This window comes from Lycium ferocissimum, chromosome 10 (genome assembly GCF_029784015.1).
Source record: "Lycium ferocissimum isolate CSIRO_LF1 chromosome 10, AGI_CSIRO_Lferr_CH_V1, whole genome shotgun sequence".
Lineage (NCBI taxonomy): Eukaryota > Viridiplantae > Streptophyta > Magnoliopsida > Solanales > Solanaceae > Lycium > Lycium ferocissimum.
The window spans coordinates 43,417,943-43,445,937 of NC_081351.1; the positions used below are offsets into that span (position 1 = coordinate 43,417,943).

General features: G+C 40.0%; 1 pseudogene; it reads right to left on the reverse strand.

The window, feature by feature from the left end:
• LOC132034928 (bidirectional sugar transporter SWEET1-like) overlaps positions 1-26,996 on the reverse strand; it is a 29,852-nt pseudogene extending 2,856 nt beyond the window's left edge.
• Between the last annotated feature and the right edge of the window lie 999 nt (positions 26,997-27,995).

Consider the following 27,995-nt stretch of genomic DNA (forward strand, 5'->3'; position numbering starts at 1 on the left):
CGAAATCAGCTTCATCTTTAGTTATTTTGGCTTATTAGTAAATAGAATACTAACAACTATCCTTTCAAGTTCTTTTCAGGAAGCAAAGATCGAAATCTTTAACCTAGTTTCTTGCGAAAAACCCCGAAAAACCTGAGGATGCAAAGGTTTAGTGTCCACTTTACCCCCCCCCCCCCCCCCCCCCCCCCCATCCCCATCCTCATTCACACACACACACACAAAAAAAAAAAAAAAACAATTTATCTAAGTTTGTACAAATGAGAAAAGTGTGATAATCCATAGTTTTAGACTTCTACACCAACAAGATTCATAAGTTTTGGATCAAGAAACAAGAAAAGTTATATTTTTCACATTGAATAAATAAAAATATACATAACAGAAAAAAAAAACTGACTACCATAAAAATGACAAGTTTCAAGTAGTTAAACAATGTTATCCGACAAAACAAAAAAACAAAAAAAGGCTTGGAGATGTTGCAAAAACACTAGTCGCATGCAACTCTGAAGGGGATAAACAAAGGTTTTCCATTAAAACAAAACGTCATAGTTTTTTCTTCTTAATTAGCTTCTTTCATTGTTTTTAGTCCTTGGTGCAACCACTTTTATCTTCATCTTTTGTCATTACTTTTATGAGCTTTTAACAACAACAAATAAAAATTGGATTACTACTCTTTGGACACAATTTATGACGGAATTGGAATTAAAAAAAAATGAAAATCAAATTCTAAGGGAGCTAATAATGTTACAGGAAAAAGCCGAGCCAAAGCCAAAAGAAGGATCTGAGGAAGCTACTTCTGCTGGTGCTGCTAGAGAGAAGTGAAGGAAAATTAGAGGGGAGAGGGAGCTATTTGCCACTAAATAGAGTGCATTATAATTTGCACTTAATAATATTATCTAATAGTAATGAATATGTGGCAGCTATTATTGTAACCTTTTTCTTTCCTATGTCTATGAATAATAATAAATAAGATGTTGAGAAATTCTCAACTTCATCTAATATTAGAGTTACTTGATGCGTTTCTTTAATTTGTTATTCATCTAGGGCCTTTTTCTTTTCCATGGCTTCCATTTTGGATTCTAATTCGTCATGATAGAAGTATATTTTATGACTAATTCAAAACTAATCATCATTATTATCAAAGAACTACTCAGTTCTTTTGCAAAAAGTAACTCTTATATTGTAACGACCCGTTTGGTCGTTATAGCCTTTTCGGCATTTTTGCCCGTTCCCGAGCATTGATTAGCTCACTTTTGACCCGAGGGGACCATTGACATGCTTCCCGAGGTATCTAGACCGGATTCGGGCAACTTTTGTGAAATATAGGCTTTAAGTGAAAAATAGTTGACCCAAAGTTGACTTTTGGGTAAACGAACCGTTTTTGGAATTTCGTCAATTTCGAGAGGTCCGGATGGTCATTTAGAACTCGAGTGTGCATTTGGTTCGGTTTCCAATACACTTGGATGCATTTACGGACTTGGGTTGGAAATTAAAACTAAGGCGTCAGGGGTTGACCGGTCAACGAGACCTCCGTTGGAAATTCCGAGGCCACGAGCGCGTTCGTAGTGTATTTTTGCATGGGTCTGTCTGTATGATTTGTGAACAGATGGCCTCAAGAATGGCCCGGGATTTCAATTGAAGACTTAGAAAAATCGGAAGACTCACCGGAATCTGGTGCTGCGATGGCGCAAAGACCGGTTGTTGCGGTGTGTTGGCCGGGGCGGCCACGTGAATCGCCGACCGCCGTTGCATGGACTTAAGGGCACTACAGTCGTGGGGGTGACGGGTCAGGTAATTTCATTAAGTGTGATTTAAGTAAGCCTTAGACCCTCATTATTTCCCATTTCGAAATTAGAGCTTTGGGGAACAGTTCTTGGAGATATTTTGGAGACATTCTTGGAGGTAAATCTTGCCTATTCCTTTACTCTACCTTAATCACAATCTTCCTAGATTTCCCCCTCACTTTAATATTCTCTTAGTGATGGAAGTTGAAAGAGGGTTTTGATGAACTTTTCCTTAGGCTCATATATGAGGAAATTGATGATGTTTATTTAGATTTTGACTAATCTAAGCTTATTATTCATATATCTTCCACTTCTAGTGTTGAACTTCGAAATCAAAGACTTAGGGTTTATACCCAAATTGGGAGTTCTGTTTGAAATCAGAAATTAGACTAATCTTTGAGTTAAAATCAGCAATTAGTGGTTGGGTTATGATCACCTAGTGCTTAATTTGATATTTTGCTTCTGAATTTCCCGTTTTGCCCTTGTGGGTCCGTTTCCCCAATTTCTAGGGTTAGAATTAACCTAATTGAAATAGTAGCAATATTAGTATCATTCTTCATGATTTCTAATCTAGTTTTCGATTATGCTTAGACTACTTTAGTTCTGAGGTTCAGCGGAAAGGCAAGGCAAAAGAGTGAGTTATTGGTGTTGTGGTTCGGCCATCCAGGTAGGTTATGGCTTACCTTTGGTGAGACTTCATATAGCGAAGCGCATATTTAGATTATATTGTCGGAGACAACATGTGAACCTTCGGATATGAAGTTGGGTTGGATATTGCCTTAGGTTGGGCCCTGTTGTGTGTTGGGGCTAGCCACCCCGTTATGTGTGATTTGATTGTTCTATTGTGCTTGCTTGATGCCACGAGTCGTTGGTAGATATTAGATTCTGTTTTATCACCTTGATTATGATATAGTTGGCATACCCATTGTTGGTATTTGTACTTGGATATATTGTTGGCATACCCACTGTTGGTACTTGTGATCCTGTTAGATTATTGGCATACCCATTCGTTGGTTTTGGTGATTCGGTTATATTATTGGCATACCCACTGTTGGTATTTGTGATTCGAATGTATTGTGGCTTACACATTATTGGTACTTGTGATATGGGGCATGATTATCGATTGTTGATCCATGCATTGCATGCACTTTCATTTTCATGATACACTACTGCATGGCCGATATCCGAGGTTCATCCGGAATCGTTGTTTGAGTGAAAAACCGATACTTGATAAAACTCTTTACTTGAGTGACGGAGGTGACGATATCTGATGTTCATCCCGGAATCATTGATTGTGTGAAATGGATACTTGATGAAACTTTTTTACTTGAGTGATGTGAGAGGCCGATGTTCGATGATCAATTCTGAAATTGTTGTTGCATGGCCGATATCCGATGTTAGTTCCGAAATCGTTGTTAGTGCATGGACTCCGCGGGTCCCCCAGGTTGGTGCCGGTGAAAACCTCTCATGGACAAAGATCCGGGGTCCCGTCTGTCTGTTGGCAAAGATTCGAGACGGGTGGCACTTAGACTTCGTGAGTCACACTAGGCTGTGCTACCGAGACGTCGATATTTTCATCCGGAGTACATGTGTACACCGCATTTGCATGGCATTGCATTGCATTATGACTTGATTTTGAGATGTTTTGGTGTTGTATTGTAATATTGGATTGGATTGGGTATATTCAGACTTGATATATTTGGGATTAAATGCTTACATCAGTGATGACGGATAATTAGAATTGATTTATTGTCTTATACTCGTGGGTTTGTTACTTATCTGCCTTATTATCTGAATTGTGTTAGCTATGCTTAGTCGGCCGATAAAGCCTACCAGTACTGTTGTTTGTATTGACCTACACTTGCTGCATTCTTTTATGAATGCAGAGTATCAGGTCGGATCCACTTCTGTGACGGGTGGCTGATCGACACTTCAGCTTTCTCTTGAGTTTCCAGGGTGAGCATGGCTGTCCGCTGCCTTGAAGGCTTTCTATTTTTATGTCTTATTCTATTCAGAGACATAGACACTTTATATTAGTATTCCAGATTATATTATTTCCCTTTAGATGCTCTCATGTTATTCAGACTTGACCCTGGGGTGTTTATCGCCATTCCGCACTTTTCTACTACTTATATATATATTGAGACTTACGTATTATTTATTCTACTTCGTTGCTTAGTTTCATTCTTTTATGTATTTATTCATTGTTGGGTTGAGGGTTCACTTATCGAGGTGGGAAGGTAAGTGCCCGCGCACGACCTAGGCAAAATAGGTCGTGACATGTATGAGCTAGTATATATTGTCTCTAATTTTATAAGCTAATTAACTCCTAATGAATATTGAGATTCATTCTCTTTTGAGAAGTTTAAACCCTAAAGGATCGAGTAGTTTTAGGAAAATTCCATATAAAGTTTTGTATTAGTCACACAATATTTTGTTTATTTTATAAAATCATGCACGATTAATTTGCCGTGTCGTTTCAAGCATTAAATCAAGATTACACTATTCCGAGTCTACTATCGTAACCCAAATGGTATATACTAATTCGGTATAACTTATACGAGAATCAACATAATTTAATATTAATATATGTTATACATACAATTAATTACTATAAAAAGAAATTAACTACAATTTTTTAATACGTATAATAGGATACCAACGAATTTTGCTATTTAACGACATAATTTGCTAGTGAGTAATTCCTAAAGGAGGTGAGAAATGGACCTTCCTTACAACGGTCTCAAGAAAACAACTCAAGTTTACCAACCTCAACAATGGGGAAACACTTCATACAATTTAATCATATAACTAACAAAAATCACCAAGCTCCATGTCCGAAGTCCTAGACATGCTTTCTCCTATAGATTCTATGACTTATACAATCAACTAATCAAAGTCTAACTCAAGTAAACCATAACCTACCTCGAAGCTGAACTGGAACAATGCAATCACTCCGCAATAGCTTTTCCTTTCCCGAAAGCTTCGAACGTTTAAAGTCTAGAATTACAATTCTAAGTAAGTAAAGATCATCAACTTAACAATAACACATGGATGACAACCCACCAATTCTACCCTTAATCAAATGGGTTAATTATCCTTAGGGTCATAATCATCCTAATGCTAGTCTCATGCATCATATTGAATCAATTAATGGGTTCTCTATGTAGAAAAGAACTGTGATTGATGATTATAGTTGAATACAAGTGCTCCTATTTATAGGAGAGTTATACGTACAGCGATATACATGAAATATACAAAAGATATTCCTAAGAGTTGTAGCTTTATTAAACTACATCTCTACTTAGTACACTCCTAATACAAGTAGTATATCATCAATACTAATCCTAACCTTTATCCTTATCATGATCATCTTTATCATGATCTTCAACACTTTCCTTTAAGCTAGTGATTGGTGGAACACTAATCCTAGTTTGCTTTGTAGAGAAAACACTGTCTTTGTCGGGGGCCTTTGTGTGTGTTCCATACCATCTTATGATCTCACAAATTGTGTAGCTAACACAGCCACCTTTTCTCTAACAAAATGGTAGTCCATTTCAATATATTTTGTCGTGGTATGCGCCATACGTAATTCTTCATCATATATAATACACTCAAATTGTCTGAAAACAACTAAGGTACTGTTTGAGATACGCTCTATATCATAGAGAATATAGGTAATCCATGTCATTTAATTTCTTGCAATGAGGCAAGTGTTCTATACTCGGCTTTAGCACTTGATCTTACTTATAGTCCCTCTTTGAAGCCCAAGATATGCGCTTTTGCACCAAGATATATCTGTAGCGTAGTTGATCTCTCTTGTTGTAGTGCGTCCTCCCGAGATCGGCATCCGAGTAACCATATGCCCGAGAGGTGATCATCGTGAGATAATTCTAAGACCATGATGTATTGTACCTTTGATATATACGAGTATTCTCTTGACTCCTTGAAAGTGTGTCCTTGTTTGGATTTTGCATACCGACCGGTTGCTATTCCCCTTTTGCTGCATGAGTTATGTCGAGTCTAGTGAGTGTTAGTATTCAAGATCGCCCACAATACTTCGTATAAGGAAGTATCAACAAGTTCTCCTGTAGCTTCTTGTAGCCCATGCTTTTGTTCCAAAGGTGTATTTATTGCCTTTGCACATGTCATAGGTCTTGCTAAGAAGCTCGCATACTTGCTTTGACTTAAATGTATTCCTCCTGAGAAGTATCTGACTTCAAAACCTAAGAAAAAGTGTAAAGGTTCAAGATCCTTCATTGTAAATTCCTTCCCTAGACTTGTAACAATCTCTAAAACAAATTGAGGGTTACTTCTAGTGACAATTATATCATCTACATATAGTAAGAGAATAATTATGCCACCTACTATGGAGGTAAATAAGGAAGGATACACTTTCCTTAATTAAAACCAATGTGAAGCAAGTACACAACGAACCTATCAAACTATGCTCTGGGTGCTTGTTTAAGACCATACAAGGCTTTCTTCAACAAGCACACATGATCCGGGATATCTAGGATCAAAAAACACGATGGGCTGGCTCATGCGAACCTCTTCTTGTAAATATCCATGTAGAAATGCATTCTTCATATCAAGTTGTCTAATCTCCCATCTTAAGCTTACGGCCACGCGAACAACTTCGATAGTTGTAGCCTTCACCATAGGGTAGTAGTTTCTTCAAAATCAATTCCCTCAAGTTGTGATAAATCCCCTTGCAACCAACCTTGCTTTGTATCTATCTATGGTTCCATCTGCCTTTAGCTTTGTTTTGAACACCTATTTTTACCCTACTATGTTCATACCTTTAGTTTTAGGTACTAAGATCCAAGTCCTATTGGTATGCAAGGCATCAACCTCTTCCTGCATTGCTACAAGCTAGTGTGGGATCTTAGAGGATTCATTCTGATCTCGGGTTCTCTATATGCCTTTTTATCCGTAATGCAGTAGACATATGAGTAATAGGTACTGTTTTTTACTTTTGTCTTGTCACCATATGATGTCTTGGTTGCTCTTGTACTATTTTTCCACTCACTTCAGCTTGGCCAGGCTCATCTCCAATGGTTGTTGTTGACACCCAATTTTGGCCCTCCCCCGCTGTTTAATTAATTTCGCTATGCTTTTAGTCCCGAATAATCCCCCTCTAGTATTAATTAAACTAAGTTTAAAAACTATCCTCGGATAGGCTGCGAGGGATGCTTAACACCTTCCCCCTGGGGATAAATAAAACCCTTACCTAGAATCTCACGGGTTTCAAAGACTAAAAATGGAGTTTTCATTTTTTTTTTTTTTTTACAAATGATTTCCTAATATTTCCTAAAATTAGGTGGCGACTGCGAAAATTTACAAAACCGGAGGAAACATAGCCATAAGTTGTGAACTAGTTTTGTCAGATTAAAAATAGGGCATGCACGGAATGACGACTCCACTGGGGAATATACCTTAGGTTTTGACTTTAGTAGACTTAGTTTAAGAAGTAGATACTCGAGGGATGTTTGTTTATTTATTTTATCGCCTATTATTTATGAGTTGCTACATTGCTATATTTGAAAGGACGCAAGCTAAAGCCAAACTTGTGCTCCTTATTTGTTTGAGAAAACACTATTTGTTACTGCTTTCCTTATAATGTCATTGCACTTTCTATCGAGTCTTTGGCCGTACACTTACACACCTTTGTGGTTCACGCGAGGTGTTGTCTGACACACCTCCACCCCTTCTTTGGATTCTCTAGTTTCAGAGTCGGTACGGTAGTTTACTACGTACTTCTCGCGACATTCGGTCCCACTCCGAAACTCTTAGAAAAAAATCTTATTCTAGAAAAATAAGTCATGCTGCATACACCTTAGGCAGGACAATCCAAGGTATTGTCGCTGCAAATTAGGAATCCACCCTTTTGTCAAAGGTTTGAAACCTGAATGACATAACCCTTTATGTGAATTGATGAAATGATCCTTAAAAGACACAAAATGATTTTTTTTTTTAACAAACAATACTTATCATAACCTTTACCCTTCTTTTTCAGATGGAAATTAACCAAAACCTACCAAATATCCAAATGATAGTCTCACCTCCTCACAGCCCGCAAACTTGGTGGAGGAATATAAAAGTGGCACATAGAGAGGAAAATCGACAACATGGGGTCGTTGATGTCATTAATGGGTATCAAGCTAACAAAACTCTCACCAAGCTGCTGATAGAATTTTGGGATCCCGCCAGTGTAACCTTCAATTTTTTAGATTTCGAGATAACCCCTACTTTAGAGGAAATTTGTGGATTCACCGACTTACCATTTGAGGGAAGAATGCCGGTGTTACCATCCTTCATATCGGGAGAGAAATTCTTGCGCATTTTGGGATTTAATGTCTACCCGGTCTTGAGGAACGTGGAAAATGATCGAGTGAAGTTTGACTTTCTTTTTCAGAGATTTGGGCGCCGAGAAAGCTTTGACCGACATCGGGATGAGTTTGCGTGTGACCGCGGAAGGTGGGAGAAAATGCGGCCACGAGGCTTCGCCATAGCCTTGTTGGGAGTCTTGGTCTTCCCAAAGAGATCCTACTGAATCAATATTAAACTTTTGCCACTTGTTATGAATATCTTCTCGGGACCGGATGAATTGACATTGGTCCCTATGATTCTGGCGGAGATGCTCCGAGCTCTATTGGCTTGTTCAAGAGGGCATAACTTTTTGAGGTGTAATCTCTTGCACAGCGGTTATGGGCCGTGGAACAACTTACTCGCCCCATCATGGATTATTGCATAGATATACTCGTAGCAAAATTCGAGCCATACGAAAAGAATGAGGTGCGGCACGAACCTATAGGAAAGGAGGAGTGGCGCGCATTCTTGGTTCGGCTCACGGGGGGATGCTTGTTCGGTGGAAATACCCCTGGGCATGTCGGGGAGACCTTGGTGAGAACTGCAAATCTATACTTCATCGAGTTGATCGGGTTGGACGGGATTCAACCATATGCGCCTCTCAGAGTCCTGAGGCAGTTCGGAGTTACGCAAGATGTCCCAGTCTGGTCCCCACATAGCCTTTGCATGAAGATAACTATGATAGGGTGGTTCCCGTGGCACGAGTGAGAATTCTACAAAGAGAATGGTTGAACATGATCACAATTGGTATGGGTAACGAGAGTTGGTGCACACCCAGTACTACGCACGGTATAATGTGGGAGGCACACACTTCCAACCGAAGATGGATTCGACGGGCTCACAGACTATGATGTAGCCGCTTGGCTTACAGTTGAGATACTGCCCCTCATGAACGTCAACAATGACATGTACAGGCAGGTAGTTCCGGGTTCAGTAAACCATTTGATACGAAGTGGTAGAGGAGGAGGATCCGGCGACGAGTCGACGAACCAATGGAAGAGGATCGAGGAAGAAGATCCGGAGTGGGAACGAACGTGACCTTGTAATGGAGGTGGAGCAGGAGAAATCACCGAGTATACTCCAGGCGGGACCTTCCGAGGAAGAGGAACCGGAGGTGCGGTCCGGCACGGAGCCTACGGTACATGGTATAGAGGAAGGGACACCGAGTATGATCCGAGAGGGTTGGACGGAGACCCGGAGGAGGAACACAGTACGACCCAGGGCCCAATTATGATCCAGCATATGATGGGGATGACAATGACGTCCCGACATGGCCCTAGACTATTTTTCTTTCCACTTTTTGTTTTCTTTACATTCCAAAAGAGTGTCGTATGGCCCAATCCATTTGTACGCCCTCGTGACCACCCTTTGCATTTTCATTTTAAATTTCCATCTACCCATTCCTTTTGTATGCCTTTATGGCCATCCCCTTTTGTGTTCTATCATGTCAAGTTGCCATAGGCCTATCCTTGTAAGCTCTCGAGCTACCTTTTGTTGGAATGGAAGTTATGTTTGTTCTAAAAAATCACAGAATGTGTCAAAAAAAAAAAGGATCATCATCATCAACTTGTGTGTGACGTAGGCTTACCTCTGGCAAAAAGAGGCTCCACAATTAGGACACGCTTGTTTGCACGTCGACTTGACGTAATTATGTGATCAAATGTGTTACTCTACTCTTTCTAAAGCTTCCGGACTAACTTTTGTTTTCCAATTGTCTTTATTTTGTTTTATCCCCCAGAGGTTGATTTGTGTTGATCTTCAAAGCGCCGAGTCACACTACAATTTGAGATCTAAGGGAAAAATGACTATCACCAACGAAGTCAACCCAAATGCTAATCTTTCCATAACAAATGAAAATCCGGAAAGCTCGAGAGAGATTAATCGAACGATGAAGAAGAGATCGCTTGCTAAAGCTACAACTTGACGAACTAAGAGGAGAGCTCGCCAAGTTCGGGACACCCTGACCCCGTCTCACATGACTGCTTTCCCAAACCCACCTCACTTTCCGTCTTTGGATTCGCCGGTTCCGAACACTTCCCTCCATCCACACGTCCCCTCGTACCCTTTCTTTTTTTCCAACCTACCTCCGGTCGCTCCGGTGAATGTACCAAATTTGCCTAAACAAACCCTTACGTCCTTGACTACACTCGTATACTTCACAAAACCCACTATCAACCCAAGCGCTACTTGCCTACTTACCCAACCGTGCAGCACATACCAAGGGCACACGTTGATACTTCCCACGAGCAACATATGCCACCGGTATATACAGTTGAGGCTCCAACCTATACCGCCCCTGTCACAGTTAGGGTCCCCTTCGAGGTGGATCAGTATGCAGAAATGGAGAGAAATGCCAAGATAGGAGAAGACGAATCAATCATGAATCAGCTGCACAGTCTAAGGAAAGAAATGAGGAACATGCGAGTCACTCGGGGAAGTGAGAGCTTGGATTATGATGATCTATGCATACACCCGGATATTGGCATGCCAATGGGGTACAAACCTCCTAAGTTTGATATTTTTGATGGGACAGGTGATCCTCATGCGCATTTGAGGGCCTACTGCGACAAGTTAGTAGGAGTAGGAAGGAACGAGAAATTGAGGATGAAATTATTTATTAGAAGTTTGTCAGGAGAGGCGCTCACTTGGTATACTCGCCAAGATCCTCGCAAATGGAGCGACTGGCAGGATATGGCTGGGGATTTCATGAATCGCTTCGGATTCAACACTGAGATCACACCGGGACAGTTTTCTGCGAGCAACATACAAAAGAAGGCGGCGAATCATTCCGGGATTACGCAAGACGTTGGAGGTTGAGGGCCGCGAGTTGCCCCCATTGGACGAAAGCGAGCTCGGCAAGTATTTCATTCGAGCTCGGAAGGCATCTACTTTGAAAAGATGATGGGATCGATGGGCCAAAAGTTCGCGATTTGGTCAAAATGGGAGACTTTTTGGAGGAAGGAATCAAGTCCGGAAAGATTCAATCAATGGGCTGTATTACAAATACAAGCAAAGCCATACGATCGAGGTTCCGTTAGCGGAATTAAGAAGAAGAAGGAGGACATATCCAATATCACACCTTACTACCGGCAGGAGAGTCATCTCGTCGATACCCCACAAACCCCAAATCTTTGCTCATGCCCCTTATGTCCCATACCCAGCTTATAACGCCCAACCACATTACAACCCACCACGAGCCCCCGCTTACCAAAACCCTCCCAGACCTTACTGTATCCAAGCACCCGTCCACCAGAATAGACCACCATATGCCCTAAGACCTCGCCCGACTCCCGAAGTCGAAATACCCAAACCTACACCCCCATAGCCGAGCCTTTGCCCGATTATTTGAAAGGTTGAGGACAACGGGATTGTTGCAACCAATTGAAGGGAGAATCCCTAATTCCTCGAAACTTTGATGGGAACAAACGTTGCGCATATCATTCGGGAATTCAGGGACATGACACCGAGGAGTGCTTTGGTTTGAAAAACCAGGTTGAAGCTTTAATCAAGAGTGGAGCAATTCAATGCACTACAGCGCCCCCGAATGTGAACAACAACCCGTTACTAAATCATGAAAACCGGGCGGTTAATATGATATCATTTGATGAGGAATATGACTTGGAGGGAACCATTGTGCCCGTTGGAAACACTGAGGCATCTGTCGCAACATCCCCAATCGCTCCCATCATCACGGTACAGTTGAAGGCGCCAGTAACTGTTCGGACATACCAACCGAAATCCGTGGTGACCACTGTTGTAGTATGGAAGCACGATTATAATTCTAGAGCGATCCGTTTTCAAAATAGGACTATCAATTGAAAGGGAAGGCTAAGATGATGGAAACCGCAGTCGCCCATGGAATGACGAGGTCAGGAAGATGTTATGTCCCGGAGGATTTAAACAGAGGAAGTTCAGGCAAAGAGCACCATCAAAGGAGAAACATTACTGATGCCGAGGCAGCAGAATTTTGGAAGAAGATGCAAACCAAAGATTATTCAGTTGAGGAACAGTTGAAGAAGACACCTGCCCAAATATCGATCATGTCCTTGTTGATGAGTTCTGAAGCCCACAGGGACGCTTTAGTTAAGGTATTGAGTGGAGTAAGCATATCGAATGAGACGACGAGTGAAACGCTGGCCACAACAATCGGGCAGATGGTTGAAGCAAACAAGATTTCTTTTCGCGATGATGAACTTCCACCAGAAGGAACAAAACACAACAAAGCACTTCACATCACCGTGAGGTGCGGAGATAAGTTTGTATCTAGGGTACTTGTTGATGGAGGTTCCGGGTGTAACATTTGCCCTCTCAACACCTTAAGAAATTTGAAGATGGACACGGGAGAAATGAAAGAAAATCGTATGAAGGTCCGAGCTTTTGACGGGACACAAAGGGGTGTCATTGGAGAAATATGTCTACATTTGCAGATCGGGCCCATGGAGTTCCCAGTCCTTTTCCAAGTGATGGACATATCGTCAACTTACAACTTGTTGTTAGGAAGGCCATGGGTCCACATGGCTGGAGCCGTTCCTTCCACTTTGCATCAGTGTTTGAAATTCGAATGGGGCTGGGAGCAAATCGTAGTTCAGGGGGAACTTGGTCACCCCGTCTATTCTGAACGCTCTATTCCGGTTATTGAAGAAATGGGAGAATTAGATGGAGCCACCTTTCATGCTGTGGAAATCATGCAAGCTGTAAAAATAGGTGAGATGGCGGGATCTGATGAAATGAAGATGTCAAGCGCAGCAAAGATGGTAGCGTCAGAGATGTTGAAGTACGGCTACCAGCCAAAGTCCGGGTTAGGCCCAAAATCTGATGGCATAATTGAACCAATCCAACCGAAGCGACGAAGGGTACTTTTGGGCTCGGGTATGATCCTATGTTTGGAGAAACTAGCGGCACCAAGAGGATCTTTGTGCCGAGAGCAAGTTCTGTCCGGGGTCGGATGATTGTGCGGAGGTCGATGAAGATATCATAGAAGGAATGGAGAACTGTTTCGTGACAATGATCGAGGAGTATTGTGGGGAGGCCCAAAGCGGATGGAGACACCGACTATTCGTGATGCCGAACCGGGAGAGATCTTGCGAAGTGGACTTCGGCCCGTCCTTGGTTCATTGGGAGTCTTGGTAGTTTGGAATTGTAGTTTGTTTTCGAAATAGCATGATCAATTGAGGCTTGAATCATGCCTGTGCTCTTTTGTCATCCGCCTCTTTCTGTAAAAGCATTGAATGCTTCTTGAATGAAAATGCATTTATATTTTTCTATTAAAAATATCATATCTTACTTATACTCGCTTTTCTTATTCAGTACTCAAACTAGTAAAAATATTCATTCTATGATTATGACATGTAACGAAACCAATGAGCAGAGTACAAACGAGGAACAAGATTATGAGGAATACGACGAAAGCCTGATGCCTGAGAATCTTCCGCAAGAGATCGAGCAACTCGAGAATCAAAAGAAACCGAACTTGGATGAAACTAAGGTAGGTAACTTAGGAGACAAAGAAACAGTGAAGGAAACTGGGATCAACGTACACTTAGAAGCTGAACGGAAGCAAGAATTGGTGGAATTGCTTAAGCAGGATATCAACGCATTTGCTTGATCCTATGACGACATGCTCGGGGTGAGCACCATTTCGACATCGTCTCTCATGCGGCTACCAACCCGATCCCACCCCCGCCGATCAAGCAAAAGCCAAGGAAGTTCAAGCCCGATTTGAGTTTAACGATCAAAGAGAAGTCACCAAGCGATTGAAGCAAATGTCGTGAGGGTTACAAACTACCCTTCTGGTTGGCCAACATTGTGCCGTTCCAAAGAAGGACGGAAAAATCAGGATATGTGTGGATTATCGGGATCTCAACAAAGCTAGTCCTAAGGATGACTTCCCCCTTCCGAACATCCACATACTCATCGATAATTGTGCAAAACATGAGTTGCAGTCATTTGTCGATTGCTTTGCGGGATATCATCAGATTTTGATGCATGAGGATGATGCAGAAAAGATGGCGTTTACCACTCCATGGGGAGTGTCTTCTACTACCGAGTAATGCCATTTGGCCTCGAGAATCTTTGGTGCGACCTACATGAGGGCCATGACTACTTTGTTCCATGATATGATTCATAAGGAGATCGAAGTCTACGTGGATGATGTCATTATCAAATCTCGAAGGAGTTCAGATCATTTCACTGACCTAAGGAAGTTCTTTGAACCATTGCAGAGGTACAACTTGAAGTTGAATCCATCAAAATGTGCATTTGGAGTTCCTGCTGGAAAATTATTGGGATTCATTTTTAGCAGAAAAGGTACAGAGTTGGATCCTTCAAAAATTCAGGCAATCTAAGACTTGCCTCCAGAGAAGAGCAAGAAAGACATGATGAGTTTCTTCGGAAGGCTCAGTTACATTAGTCGGTTCATCGCACAGTCGACAGTGATTTGCGAACCCATATTTAAGCTGCTGTGTTAGCGAAGAAAGATGCTGCCACAAAATGGACAGAAGAGTGTCAGAAGGCCTTCGACAGAATCAAGGAGTACTTGTCCAGTCCACCCGTATTGGTCCCGCCAGAACCGGAAAAACCTCTATTGCTGTACTTGTCCGTATTGGATGGTGCGTTTGGATGTGTGTTGGGACAACACGATGAGACGGGGAAAAAGGAGCAAGCCATTTACTACCTAAGCAAGAAATTCACACCGTACGAGGCAAGGTACACTTTGTTGGAACGCACATGCTGTGCTTTGACTTGGATCGCACAAAAGTTGAGGCACTACTTATCTGCGTACACCACGTACTTGATCTCAAGGATGGATCCACTCAAATACATCTTCCGAAATCGATGCCTCGGGAAATTAGCAAAATGGCGATTTTGTTAAGTGAGTTTGATATCGTGTACGTAACTCAGAAGGCCGTCAAGGGACAAGCATTGGCGGATCACCTTGCAGAGAACCCGTAGACAATGAATACAAGCCGCTTACAACCTATTTTCCTGATGAGGAAGTACTGTTCGCAGGGGAAGATATTTCAGAGCCTTACTCAGGATGGAGGATGTTCTTTGATGGAGCGTCAAATTTCAAAGGAGTCGGAATAGGAGCAGTTTTGGTTTCCGAGACAGGTCAGCACTACCCTATCTCGGCAAAGATCAGATTTCCCTGCACGAACAATATGGCAGAATACGAAGCTTGCATCCTTGGGCTTAGGATGGCAGTTGATATGAACATCAAAGAACTTTTGGTAATAGGCGATTCTGACCTATTAGTTCATCAGGTACTAGGAGAATGGACCACCAAGAATGTCAAAATTCTTCCATACTTACATTGCGTGAAGGAGTTGTGCAAGCAGTTCAGAGAGATTGACTTCAAGCATGTCCCTCGAATCCAAAATGAGTTTGCTGATGCCACTTTGCGACATTGTCATCAATGATCCAACATCCGGACAAGAATTACATCGACCCTATCAAGGTAGAAATACACGATCAGCAAGCATATTGTTTTCATGTCGATGAGGAATTGGATGGCCAGCCATGGTACTACGACATTAAGAAGTTGCTCGAGACGAGAGAATATCCGAAAAATGCAACTAACAAACAGAAGCGGACCTTGAGGAGAATGGCAAATCACTTCTTCCTTAACGGAGAAATCCTATATAGGAGGACTTCAGATCTAGGATTGCTAAGATGTGTGGATGCCGCAGAGGCGACAAGGTTGTTAGAAGAAGTACACGCAGGGACATGTGGACCCCACATGAACGGATTCACTTTGGCAAAGAAGATTCTGAGAGCGGGATACTTTTGGATGACTATGGAAAGAGACAGCATTCGCTATGTACAAAAGTGTCATCAATGTCAAGTTCACGGAGATTTCATTCGAGTTCCCCCAAATGAGCTCAATGTAATGGGCTCCCCTTGGCCGTTCGCCGCTTGGGGCATGGATATGATTGGACCTATCGAACCCCCTACATCAAATGGGCATCGCTTCGTCTTGGTGGCCATCGATTATTTCACTAAATGGGTCGAAGCTTCAACGTATAAGGCAGTAACAAAGAAGGTGGTAGCAGATTTTGTTCGCAACAATATAGTTTGCCGATTTGGGATTCCAGAGTCAATTATCACAGATAATGCGACCAATCTCAACAGCGATCTTATGAGAGAGACTTGTGAAAAGTTTAGGATTGCCCACCGAAATTCCACAGCTTATCGACCACAGATGAATGGAGCAGTCGAGGCAGCAAATAAGAACATCAAGAAGATCTTGAGGAAGATAACAGACAGTCACAGGCAGTGGCATGAAAAGTTGCCATATGCTTTGCTTGGTTACCGTACCATGGCTAGAACATCCACAGGAGCAACTCCCTACATGTTGGTTTGTGGTTCAGAAGCTGTGATACCCGCAGAAGTAGAGATACCTTCTCTCTAGGATTATCCAAGATGTTGGTTTGGACGATGCGGAATGGATACGTAGTAGACACGAACGAGTTGATGCTCATTGATGAGAAAAGGATGGACGTTCTATCACGGTCGACTTTATCGAAATAGGATGTCCAAGGCATTTAACAAGAGAGTAAGGCCTAGGAAATTCGAACCGAGCAGTTGGTTTTAAAGCGAATATTTCCTCATCAGGATGAAGCTAAAGGGAAATTCGCACCAAATTGGCAAGGTCCATACGTGGTTCATCGAGTGCTTTCAGGAGGAGCATTGATTTTGGCAGAAATGGATGGTAAAGTGAGCACGAAGCCCATCAACTCAGACTCGATCAAGAAGTACTACATCCGAAGACATCCAAGCTAGCTTCTTCTTTTCTATTGTAATTTGCATTTTTATTGTAACAGAACTACGCTAACCTGACTTCCCACGGAGGGATACGTAGGCAACCCACATCGAGTCCGATCTCTTGTAATAGAAAATCCCAAAAAACATTATCTTTATGCTTGGAACTACGATCGACCTGATTTCCCTCGGTGGGATACGTAGGCAATCCCCACCGGATTCGGTCCCTTTATTAATCTTCTTTTCTATTGTAATTGAACTACGTTATGACCTGATTCCGTTTGGATACGTAGGCAGCCTGAGTCAGGCTCGGTCATTGCATTATTTTACCCCTTTATTGTAATTGAACTACATTACGACCTGATTCTATTTGGATACGTAGGCAAGCCGAGTCAGGCTCGGTCACATCACATTACATATCATTTTCTTTTCATTTGTACCCCCGAACTACGTACGGACACATTCCTATTTGGGATACGTAGGCAACCTAAAAGGTTCGGTCATACCCCTTAGGAAACCTTTTATTTGTAATGTAACTATAGATTAGGATCGGTCTCATCGTCAAAGACATCGCGACACTTGGCTTGAATATGAAGAAGCGTCATCAGAGGAACAGACTATGCAAAGACACTGTTTGGAGGCGGGCGTCAGAATGGAGAAGCTCGATGCATTTCGGAACATGTCATAATCTAAAAAATGATAGAGTTTTATCGCATTTATACGTAGTATATATACATATATATATTTACTATAATACCATATTTTTTTTCTTTTTAAAGTGCATTTATGTATTTTTCCACCTACCAAGTCTCCGAACAGAGATCTCCGCAACCAAAGAAGCTCAAAGCATTCAAGTGACAAGGCTAGGGCCACGATCGACACAAATCAACACCCCCTCCTAAAGTAAGAATTTTTCTTTGAATACAGGATTGACAGGAATTATGACGAGATGACATCGAAGCGAGCTTCCGGTGGAGGCGTCACAAGATCCATCACTACACCATGAGCCAAAATAACCTTCTCCTATTTTATTTTGTTATCTTGGCTTATTCATCTCTGAACGTTTCATTTAAATTTGCAGGTATCTCCAGAAACAGAGTCAAGGTCGATTATTCGAGAGATGGGGGCCCCCGTCTATGCACCTTGTTCCTTAATAATAACTCACGATCGGAATACCGTCTATGTTCTAACCTTGTTAAAAAAAAAAAAAAAAAAAAAAAAAAAACTCCGCCAATCGGAGATACAATCTAACTGCGTCAAATAACTCCGCCAATCGGAGATACGATCTAACTGCGACTAACTCCGCCAATTGAAGATACAATCTAACTGCGTCAAATAACTCCGCCAATCGGAGATACGATCTAACTGCAACTAACTCCGCCAATCGAAGATACAATCTAACTGCGACTAACTTCGCCGGTCAGAGATACCATCTAATTGCGTCAACTAACTTCGTCAATCAAGGATACCGTCTAACAACGCCAATTACCCCGCCAATCGGGGACCGCCATCTAACTTCGTCAACAACTCCGCCAATCGGAGATTTTTACTTTACGTTACAGTTACTCGCCGATCGGAAGCTTTTTTTACATTACGGTTGCTCCGCCGGCCGACTTTACATTACAGTTGCTCCGCCAATCGGAGATTTTTACTTTTACCTTACAGTTGCTCCGCCAGCCGGAAGCCTTTACATTACAGTTGCTCCGCCAGCCGGAAGCTTTTACATTACAGTTGCTCCGCCAGACGAAAGCCTCTACATTACAATTGCTCCGCCAGCTGGAAGCTTTACATTTCAGGCCCCCCGCAAATCGGTGCTTTCAATTCTAGTTTGTCTACAATCCCTTCCTTTATTTCCTCATGTTATTATTACATTATAACTTTGAACTGCATAGGTATCTTTACATTTTTTGCAGATGAACACAATACAACGTGGAACTATCTCGCACACGAATCGAGGCGCCCCGCACGAGAGGACATCAAACTCACAAGCTTGAGTCAATGAATCCGCTCTCCGTTTTAGCTCGCCAACCAGTTTCTTTCAATTTTATAAGAAGTCACTTCTTTTGAGGATCTACATTCTAGAGACTCAGTCAAATTCTTTCGCGTCCTAAGGTCATCATAATACGATACTGGGACAATTCTGAGGGTCAGTCCTCTACGACGTGCTGATAGGGTCCTATGACGGCACATAGATGCATTCGTGTAGAGTCTCGCTTATGGGTGTGTTGCGGCCGCCACATTTATAATTAAGAAGCTGCAAAAGTACATCCCGTCATCAGAAAGACCTTTTTCATCAAAAATCTTTCCCAAAATTTGATCACATCTTCCTAACAACATCTAGTGTCACCATAATTCGACACTGGGACAAAATTTTGAGGATCCCTCAAAATTTCCTATCTTCTCGTTTTCTTTAAAACACATCTGAATTAATTCTCCTTCTCTTCAATATGTAGGAAACTCAGAGTCAAGCCAGTCGTATCCCATTCTAGCTATTTTCGCTCATGTTGAAACTACTACCCTTTCCATCTCTGAAACCTCGTGTTACCATAACTACAACACTGGGACAAATGTTTTAGAGTCACTCAAAAATTTTCAACAACTCAACCTTCCAAATCTCCAACAAAATTATTATCCCCTGTCCATAACAAGAGAACCAGTGTCCTCATAATTCAGACACTGTAGCAAATTTTGAGGACCTCTCAAAATTTTATCGTCTCCTTATTCGAACTACATCGACTTTGATTCTCTTATGACCCGAGATATGTAGGCTACTCGAACTAAAGTTCGGTCGAATTCATAAACCCACCTCTCTCTTCCCCAAAAGAATTACTCTTTTTCACTTGTACTCTTTTCAAACCAAATCTGATTTACTCGTCGGAACAAAATCGGGTTTACGTCAACGTCTTCGTCCAAAGACTCTATCATCATCCTTGGTCGAAGAGGGACAAGTTGTTGACACCCAATTTTGGCCCTCCCTTTTCGTTTAATTAATTTCGCTATGCTTTTAGTCCCGAATAATCCCCCTCTAGTGTTAATTAAACTAAGTTTAAAGACTGTCCTCGGATAGGCTCTGAGGGATGCTTAACACTTTCCCCTCGGGGTAAATAAAACCCTTACCTAGAATCTCATAGGTTTCAAAGACTAAAAATGGAGTTTACCTTTTTTTTTACAAATGGTTTCCTAATATTTCCTAAAATTAGGTGGCGACTCTGAACATTTACAAAACCTGAGGAAACATAACCTATAAGTTGTAAACTAGTTTTAATCCGTTAAAAATAAGGCATGACAGTTGTTTCCTCTTGATCATTTCCCTTAGTGTTAAACCATTTTGAGAAGTCAACTTCAAGGTTTATGCCTTGAGAGTTTGATACTGAGAACACATTTTGCTGTACTTCTGCATTGCTGATATTATTGGTCTCAGCTGAATTCCCTACTTCCTCTAACTCTGCACCTGAATGATCTTCATCAGTGTTTGATTTTGAGTTAGAACTAGAAACTTGGACAGATGTTTGAGTGATTGAGTTAGTAGCATCAACAACTTGTTCAGCTGGTGCTGGTGCAACACAATGTTCTCCACATGCTACTCCACTTGGTGCAGCAACTTTATCTCCTGAGAGCCTGACAGCTTCCATTTTATCAGCAACTTCGCCATTTGTGTCGATTGACTTCAACACTTCCCTTGAAGTATCAGCACCTGTATTGTGATCCTGCAGTTGAGGAAAAAACTCAACAAAATTAGCTAAGTGAGTTGAAGTGTCAACATTTGCCTTGGACTGATCTGAGTGCACATAACGCAACGTGTACTCATCAAAGATCACATGTCTAGAAACATAAACTCTTCTTGTGGGAGGATGATAGCATCTGTAGCCTTTTTGAAGACTGCTATATCCTATAAACACACAGGGGTAAGTTTTTGGAGAAAACTTGGTGCTACTAGTGCCTTTTAGGTATGGAAAACACCTACAACCAAACACCTTTAAGCTATTGGAGTCAGGCTGAGCACCATATAACTTCACAAAAGAAGTCTCTATTTTTAACATAGAGGAAGGCAATCTATTTATGAGGAATACAACAATCAAGAAAGTTTCCACCCACAAGAACAAAGGGAGTTTTGCATGTAACAACAAAGTCAGGCCAGTCTCAACTATATGTATGTACTTTCTTTCTGAGATTCCACTTTTTTCTGGTGTATTTGGACAAAATATATGCCTAACAATGCCATAATCTTCCAAGTTCTTGATGAATTTTGTTTTTATAAACTCACCACCTCCATCACATTGGAATATTTTTATCACTTGAGAAAACTGCCTTTCTACCATTTTCTGAAACTTGAGAAATACTTCAAAGAATTCTGATTTCTTTTTCAAAGGATAAATCCATGTATATCTTATGTTATCATCAACAAAAACTACATAGTATCTCATATGCTGAGATGATTCAACAAGGGCCGGACCCCAAAGATCATAATGGATTTTCAATAATGGTTCTTCTTAAATTTTAATTCTCAAACTAAATGGCAGTTTACAACCTTTCCCTAACAGACAACTAGAACAAACAGTAGGCATTTTATTCCAACTACTAGCATTAATGCAACTATTTCTACTCAAAATCTTTAAAGACTTCAAAATAGGATGTCCTAATCTAACATGTCAAAGACTGTCCGAGTTTTTCCAGTCTTGTGAAGCAGTCAAGGCAAATAGGTTGTTATCTTCCAAAGCATAGGGTCCACCTTTCTTAGATCCCTTCGCTAGTAGGTTCCTTGTCTTCTTGTCCTTTATAATAAAATTAGATTCATCAAATTCAAGGGTACAACAATTATCCTTAGCAATCTTACTTACTGAAAGTAGATTCTTAGTAACCTTTGGTACCACAAGAACTTCCTTCAATTTCAATCCGGACTTAGTTGTATTTCCAACATGAGTGATATTTAGTTCAGAACTATTTCCAATAACAATTTTATCAGGTCCATTGTAGGTTTTGAGATCAAGTAAATTACCTGATGAATTCACCATATGACTAGTAGCACCAGAATCTACATACATAGTGTCATCCTCAGCAGTTGAGTGAAGGATCACAGCAGCCAAGGCTTGTGGTAATTCATCTGCAGCCTGATATGAATAATCCCACCTATAAAAACACTTTAGAGCAAAGATGATTATTCCTACTACAATTTTGACATGCTTCAGACACATATTTTCCCTTATTCTGATTTCCTCCGTGGTTTTAATTAGGTTGACTGTTTGTTGCTTATCCAGCAGGCCTAAAACCTCTTCCTCTAGAGTTGAAGTTTCCATTTCCTCTTCCTCTGCCCCTTTGAGCAACAAATGCCATGTTATGATTCTAAGGCACCTCTTTTTCATCCTCTCTCATGTCAAAGCCCCTAAGAGCATTAACAAACGGATTTAGAGTAGGATAAGGTGCCTTACCTAGCATTACTGTCCTAAATGTCTTGTACTTGAGACCTAAGCCTCTAGCAAAGTTTATTACTTTGCTATCTTCATTAACAGGCTTGTGTATGGCTGCAAGACCATCACAGATGCCTTTGAACTCTTTGATGTATTCATCAACCTTTTTGTTTCCCAACTTAACATTTTGCAATTTCTATTTCAGTTTGAATTCCTTGTCCTTGGCTGCTTGAAGGTAAGCTTCCTCCAAACACTCCCACATTTCCTTTGCAGTAGAACAGTCTACTATGAGGTATATACTTTCTTCTCAAGGTACCTAAGATCCAACTCTTTTGAGCAAAGACATCCTTTTCTTCCCAATCATCATCACTCCTACTATCCACAACATCTTTTCTAGACTTTGTTACATCAGTCTCCTCAGAACTAGTCTCACCGGTTTTGGATTTCATAGATGTTGATTCAAGTGCAACTTCTTTGATGAGATAAGTTAATCTCATCACCTGAATCAATTGGAGCATATGTGTCCTCCAAATTAGGTAGTTTGTTGGCTTAAGTTCGATGGAACAAGAGGCAATGAGATGGTGAAGGGATGAGGTTGAGAGAGTGTTGGCAGCAGATGTTGTAGGGGCCAGTTTTGATGGACAGAAGAATAGTTTGTGTGTTGTTTTGATATTTCAAGGTTTAAGCGACAAGAAGAGCTCAATGCCCCGATACCATGTAGAAATCTTAGACAAGTACATGGGAAAGAAGAACGGTTGATTGATAATTATAGTCAAATACAAGTGCTCCTATTTATAGGAGAGTTATACAAATTATATACATGAAATATACAAAAGATATTCCTAAGAGTTGTAACTCTATTAAACTACATCTCTACTTAGTACACTCCTAATACAAGTAGTATATCATCAATACTAATCCTAACCTTTATCCTTATCATGATTCTTATCATGATCTTGATCATCTTTATCATGGTCTTCAAATAACTCTCCTAATACAAGTAGTATATCATCAATACGAATCCTAACCTTTATCCTTATCATGATTCTTATCATGATCTTGATCATCTTTTTCATGATCTTTAACATTCTAATCATTTCAACCCTATAAATCTGGTTTTAGCCAGAGTTCCCATTTTTATTGAAATCCTAGGTCTCAACAACCAATTTTCATGATTAAATAACAAGTTCTCATGCTATGAAGCGATAATCTCTACTCTTAGATAATTAAACAATATTAAACAACAATAAACAATACCCATCGATATTCTAGGGTTTCCTTGGTATTTGTGTTCTACGCTTCAATTCCCATTAAAGGTCCTTTGATTGAAACAAGAATCGAGTAAGAACATTACGCGAAGAAAGTTAGTGATTGAGGCTTACCTTTGATGGAGAATAGTGCCCTAGCCTTAGAAAGTGGCCTCTATGCTCTTGGGAACTGTTCTTGGGATTATGTGAGGAGTGCGGTCGAAATAAGGTATTTAAATCGGGCTTCTGGCGTAATGGATGCTGCAGCGAGACACCCCTTCACTGCAGCAGGACCTCGAAGAATCCCCCCCTTTGCTGCAGCGGGACCTCGCTATAGCAGTACCGTGGCAGCGAAAATCCTTCCGTTGTAGCAGTGGATTTTAGGCAGTGAGCACGAAATTTTTTCACTTTTTATACTTAGTCTCTAAAAATCATTCTAAGGCCCTATGAACACAAGCCAGCAAACAACCAAGTTAAAAACACATCACAGAGTCACTTATAAGTCACAAAACACAACATAGAACACACCCAATTTATTTAGGTCCGCTCATTCCTAACCTTGAGAAAGTACTAGCAAGGGTAGTATGGTCAACGCACGCATAAGGACTAAGCGGGTCATTACAAAAGCGCTGCTACATCACGCTTTAATAAAATAAAATAAGTATTGAAGCGAACAAAAGGCGAGCAAACCATTCAAGGGCTCATATGTATAATCTTTATCATAAAATTAGGTAAGTCGAATATTAGTCAATAAAAGCGACCGTGCTAAAATCACGGGATTCGGGGAATACCTAACACCTTCTCCCCGGTCAACAGAATTCCTTACCTGAACTTTTGTTTTCGTGGACTAATAATAAATAAGTCATGTCCTTTTGATTAGGGATTCATAAGGTGACTTGGAACACCAAAACTCAATTCCAAGTGGCGACTCTATAAAATAATTAATCTTTATTCAAAACTGTCACTTCAATTGGAAAAACCCTTTCATAATAAAAACTCATTGTATGTTTATCGCGCGGGGAGCGAAAAAAGGGGTGTGACATTACTCACCAAACTAATATTCACAAAGTAAAGCCAGATAACTCATCCAGCTTGATCAAGAAAGTTCAGGTACAATAATAACTGATCTCGCTTCTCCTTTGAGGGAAAAAAAGCTCATGTATCTGCCATGTTCATTGTACTTCCTAGTACCAAAGAAATCAGCCACCTGATCTTTTGTCCTCCATCTCCTCACCAACTTTTTTTGGTCATTTGAAGCTTCCTCGAAGGTGAAGCATACCCACTCCATGATCTTCTTGCTCAAAGTTATCCTTCTCAACCTGTTCCTGCTTCTTTCCACCCAGTCGAACCAGATGGTATTGCTTGATATACACCTAGTGATGTCAAATGACTTGAAACTAGCATTGAAATAAATTATGTTCTCCTCCATGCTACTGCCTGATCAGAATTGAAAAAGATCACTGGAAAAATAAGGATTTTGACAATAATCACAGTGGGTGACTATTGTTGGCTTGAAAGAAAAGGTCTAATTCCGGTATTCCTTGCCGGAAAAGTGAGCTTCTGCAATCCTAGAAAGTAGAAGAGAAAAAATCCTTGGTAAATGTGCTTTAAAAATCAATACACTGCATCAGAAGTGGCAGCTCTTATTGTAACCCTTTTCTTTCCTATGTCTATGAATAATACTCCCTCCGTCCCATAATAAATGTCACCTTAGCCAAAAACACGCATATTAAGAAATCAATGCTGAAGTGCAAAGTTTACCAAATTACCCTTATGTAAAAAAAAATTCCTCTTGATGATTAGAGCATGCACAAGTAGTTCATCTTTTGACATTGGGATTCCAACCATCATCATTTAGAGTACTACTACCTCTTTTGCCTCTTACTAATCCTATCTTCCATAGGCCAAAACTTTCATTTTCACGTGAAATCCAAAATTTGACATTGTGAATCCAACTTTTGACCTTGAATAAAGAAATTTGCCATTTTTTGTCCAAGGGCAAAGATGGAAAAAACAAATCAATATATGCATTGATATTCTAAGGTGACACTTATTATGGGACAATTTTTTTTGGGTAAGATGACACTTATTATGTGACGGAGGGAATAATAAATAAGAAGTTGAGAACTCTCAACTTCATCTAATATTAGAGTTACTTAATGCGTTTCTTTAATTTGTTATTCATCTAGGGCCTTTTTCTTTTCCATGGCTTCCATTTTGGATTCTAAATCTTCATGACAGGAGTATATTTTATGACTAATTAAAAACTAATCATCATTCTCAAAGAACCACTTAGTTCTTTAGCAAAAAGTGATTCTTATTAGAGCTAGTCTATATTGTCTATAATTTTATAAGCTAATTAATTCCTAATGTATATTGAGATTCAATCCCTTTGGAAAAATTTAAACCATAAAGGATCGAGTATTTTAGGAAAATTCCATATAAAGTTTCGTATCAGTCACACAATATTTTGTTTATTTTATAAAATCATACATGATTGATTTGTCGTGCCATTTCAAGCATTAATTTAGAGTTACACTATTCCGAGTCTACTACCGCAACCAAATGGTATATACTAATTCTGGTATAACTTATACGAGAATCAACATAATTTAGCATTAATATATGTTATACATACAATTAATTACTACAAAAAGAAATTAACTACAATTTTTCTCCAATTTGTATAATAGGATACCAATAGAATTTTGCTATTTAACGACATAATTTGTTAGTGAATAATTTCTTTTTCTTTATAGTATGCATTATTTTGTACTATGAGAAATATTTCGATACGATAGAATGTAAGATAAGAATACGTGCATAGCAATACATTTATAAGAGAATTTAAAGACAAATATGCTCTTAAATTAGACAAATATATCTATATGTAACAATCAGTTTTTATTATTCACTGCGTAACAATCTATGCATTTATCTTTCATCATATAAAAAATTCAACATTAATTTTTTCTTTTTTTGGTAATTAAGCATTTTATTAATCACCAAAGCAATATTCACAAAGCGAAGCCGGATAACTCATCCAGCTTGATCGAGAAAGTTACCTGGCTTCGCTTTAGAATATGCATTTCTCCTATAGAATTAGAATATGCATTTCACCAAACATTCTATCAATTTTACATAAATTATAAAGTATAGCCAAGAGAATGAAAAAAACGAGCTTTCATTAACTGCATAAAAAGAGTTAAGAATGATGTTAAGGAGCTTACTATGATGGATAGAGGAGATCCATACATAATGGTAGAGAAGATAGTGGCAGCGATACCCCAGCAGAGTTTTCTGCTATTTCCATGTGAAGCGAGCATGGAAACGAGAGTTATAGCAGCAACAACGAAAAAGGACTAATAGAAGACCAGCACATAAATGGCCTCAATTACAGCTCCAGTCCCATTGATTGTAGACACCAACGGATACGAACAAACAAAAATAAACAAGTGAAGTTGTTAAAAAAGTGGAAGTTAAAAGATAAACATGCAGACACACACATTAGTAAGTGTCTGTCAAGTTGTAATTGAGCAATGATCACTATATAAGCAGCCCCTTTCTTCACTAACCCAAACAACCAACATTACTTTTCTCTAAACAAACAATAGTTCTCTCTAAGATTTTCCTCTTTTTCCCTTTGAGTTCCAGAAAATGGAAAATCAAAAATAAACTCTCCCAGGTGCCTCCAAAGGAGTCAGAAAGGAATGGTTCCATTAAACCTTCTACCTACTCTGATGAACTCGTCCTTGCAAGGGTTTGTTTCTTTTTTACGTCTTTTCTTTTCCACTTTATAATTTCTTTCTAACATTCTTTTGGGATTGATTTCATAGATGGTCACCTAATTTTTGTTTTATTGTGGACAATCACTAGATTGGTTTGTAAAGAAAAATATTTAATTTTATCGAAATATAATGAAAGTCACTAAACTATTTTTTTTAAAAAGTTACTCAAATTTTGCTTAAAAATCATAAAAAGTTAATTCGAAGAAATAAAAGAAGCATTTTATTGATATTTAGGTAAAGTTTAATCACTTTTTCATTGGAAATAAATTACTTAATAACTTTCTGTCATACTTAAATCAAGATTGATTGATTTTGTCACGACCCAATTCGCGAGTCGTGGTGGCACCTACACTATCCCTTCGAGTAGGCGAACCACATTACTAATAACAAGTTAAATAAGCGGAAAATTAATTAAGAATAAGTTATCAAGTCTTAAATACTTATCATAACAAGAAATGTCACGACAACCCCAAAAATCTCGGTCAAAGGGTACAAGAGCGCCAACATAGGACGGAATAGAAGTCCGAAAATACCCGAAGGCTACATATTGTCCGTCGAATACAAAAACAAAATAGATAGAGGAGGTCCTTCGGGGCCACGGATGACAGTAGCTCACCCTAAATAACTAAAAGATATCACCCT